This window comes from Pseudorasbora parva, chromosome 4 (genome assembly GCF_024679245.1).
Source record: "Pseudorasbora parva isolate DD20220531a chromosome 4, ASM2467924v1, whole genome shotgun sequence".
NCBI classification, from domain to species: Eukaryota; Metazoa; Chordata; class Actinopteri; order Cypriniformes; family Gobionidae; genus Pseudorasbora; species Pseudorasbora parva.
Window position 1 is genome coordinate 7,998,209 of NC_090175.1, and position 3,394 is coordinate 8,001,602.

Here is a 3,394-nt window from a genome sequence, read left to right on the forward strand (position 1 = left end):
TTGAAAGTGCTCTATAAATAAATGAAGTTGAAGTTGAAGTTGAAGTTGACAACACAAGCACTTTTTAATACTATTTGTTAACTCCCAAAATTGGGAGTTATGGGTGTGTTAGGGTGTGGTTGGACCGTCTAGCTCCACCCATTAGAGGTCTGCTACCCGACCCGAGCCCGACGGGTCCCGGTTTTGTAAAGAAGCAAAACTAAATAGCTATAATTTACGTGTTGTGCGCTTTGCCTGCTTGCTGTGTGGTGACTGGAGGAGCACGCGAGAGACAGCTGAGCTGAGCACATGCGTGGACAGACACACACACACACACATTTTATTTTCATCATCATTTATATCACAAAACTGATTTGTGCATGTGCTTAGGCTCGTGTGCTATTCCAGTCACAACACAGACAGCAGACAACAGCAAGCAGACCATCAGTGCGATAAAGCAAAAAATTACAGAGGAAAAACGAATGACAATTCCAAATGAAGCAGGAAAAGCTGCAATCTAGAAGCATTATGATATGATCTTTTCAACCAGTAAAGAGCCCAGTGGTTACGTACAGCGCAGAGCTTGCAAAGCTGTTTTGGCATATGACAGCAAAAAGACAGAAACATCTTCTCTACAGCGACACACTGATCGTGGATGACCTTGTCCAAAAGCAGGCCTAGCAGCAAGTAACCGACAGTCATCCCTTTTGGACTATTCATATCCAACAGCCAAGTCAGTACCAGCTTCTGTAAAATCTAATGTAACAGAAAAATGTGAGGAGTTTTTCTGTCTTTCATACAGTTGATGGACAAGGTTTCGTTGACCTAGCGCAAGACTTAATAAATGTGGGGGCTGCATATGGCCGTGTCTCAGTGGACAGTGTGTTACCTGACCCCACAACCATCTTCCGGAGATGTAAGGAAACCGCGGCCTCCAAAAGACAGGTTTTGGTCAAAGAAGTATCGGAGATTATGTCTGACATTAGTGTTGGGATGACCACCGACATGTGGACTGACGATTATCGCAAGATCAGTTTTTTATCAATCATTTGCCACTACATCACATCTGATTTTTTTGCTTCAAAGCAGAGTCCCTATAACAGCGATGTTTCCTCCTGAAGAAGCAAAAACCGGTGACAACATACAGAGAGAATTACAGAGACAGCTCGTATCTGTACTTGGATTTGATGCTTGTGTAATGAGCAAAGTCGTCTGGGTCATTGACCAGGGATCAAACATGATTGCGGAGCTCGCACCGTATCATCGGCTGGATTTTCAGGACCATGTTTATAACACAGTTCTCTAACACAAGCTTGTTTCTGCCGAACTACGAGACGGCGCACCAGAGGTCACACACTTTGCTCGCAGCAAAGGCACTTGTGAGATATGTCAAGCAAACGGGTATAATTAGTCAGTTATCAACAACTGTCAGGCAAATGTGGGACACCAGGTTTAGTGCGGTGTTTCTTACCTTGGATTCAATTAAGCAGGTTTATGCTGAGCTTCGAGAAAATCTTGAAAGCCGCGTGGAAAGCTGAAAAATAGACAAAATATCTCCAGATGTCTTGGAGTTCCTGCTGGAATTTCTTCACCCCTTTTACCAGGCTCAGAGGGAACTAGAGGGTGACCAGTACCCATGCTTAACCTGGTTGTTTTGTGGCACGAGAGGCTAAAGCGCCACTGCAGACCTGTTGTGTCAGACCGTCCTCATCAGGCCATCATTCGTGAGCGGCATCTTGAATGGCTGAACCGCAAAATAAAAATCCAGACACTTTATAAGTTTGGCATGATCCTTTGGCCAAAGTTCTGTCAGCTCCACATTCTGTCTCTCCCTGGCAGAGAGGATATCCAGCAAGAAGCTAGGCATCGGATAGCCAGCTTTACCACAGGTAGCAAGCCAGCTGAACGGGTGGCGGAACCGGCCACAAAAGATGCAAGATCGTGACAGAGTTTGAGGAGTGGGTAAACGTGCCCATCAGTGAAACTGCAGATGAAGTTACGCAATCCAACAGCCATAACCACGACATGGAAGAAAAGCGGGATCTCTTGGGTTGGTGGAAAAAAAACAGCAGTGTTTTCCTGTTACTGTCAAAACTGGCCGTATTTTTCAGCAACCCTGCAAGTATCAGCAGCAGCGAGAGGAACTTCAGTGCAGCTGGGCTAACTTTCAATCAGAGGAGGACGGTGTTAAAACCATCAACTGTCGATGCCATTCTCTTCCTTCACAGCAGAAAACCCCTGTGTTAAATTAACTCTCCTCAGAGTTTATTTGGCCCCCACATTAGAGTGTTAAAAGTAACTCTGAAGAAGTGTTAAAGATAATGAGATAATTAAGAGATTAATTAAGTGATGATTGGCCATAAGTGATGAACACCTGATGATAACAAGCAGAATCACTGAAGGAAAGAGTCACCATTTTTAAGTCACCATTATGGAGATCAGTGTTTGCTTTAGTTGGGCTCTTGACTTTATAACATTAGTCTTCGTCTGACTGCTTTAAAGCAGCCATACAAGTGCAGAGAAAATGTGACCAAGTGTTGATGGTTATGTTTTGACATAATCATCATGAGCTGAATCACTGATGTCATTTAGAGCCTAATTTTTGAGTTAGGCTTAATTTATTGATTATAGCAGCTCTGTGATTCTACAGCATAAGATCTGGAGTTTACAATATAATGAGAGGAATTTTTAAAAATTATTCTGTTCTAAAAAAAAAAAAAAAAAGGTTTGAATCTCTTGTCATTCAGCCACACAGAGACATCAATAATCAGCGTATGAATCTCAACAATGGTGGCCATCAAAAAGCTTTTGCAGTGCATTCTGGGTGCACCAATCAAAACTCACCCATGGCTCCCAGCATGCATAAATTATAAGATGAACTGATTTAGTTATTTCTTTCTATTCTCACCATTTTCTTTTTGCTGTATTATGTGACTTTTTAGTAGCTTGTTTTGTGATGTTCAGAGTTGATCTGTGTATCTGATATGCTGTTTGTCCATTGTTGAGATTCATACACTGATTCTTGATGTCTGTGAGTGACTAACACAACAAAGTAGTTTGAAATCGTTTTTGTGCAGAATCTCACCCTATTAACTTCACAGAGCTGTTGTAATTAATAATGTAAAATCAACACATGCCCCATATAGCTAGAAATTTGGAGACACCCCTCGCTGCAGCCTGTAGCACGATGACGTAGCTGGATCAGATCCAATACCTATTGGATGGTGGATCGTTACGGCAATGTCATAGCCTACCGATCTCTTGGTTAACTTATAATGCGTATGCACGTGTCTTAATGTATGATCATTATTGTATATAGATGATGTTCTAAACTGTGTAGTTGTAGTACTGATACATAGTAGGCCTATTAAGTAATTAATTGATGAATAAATCATCTTTTCATAAATGTGACGCT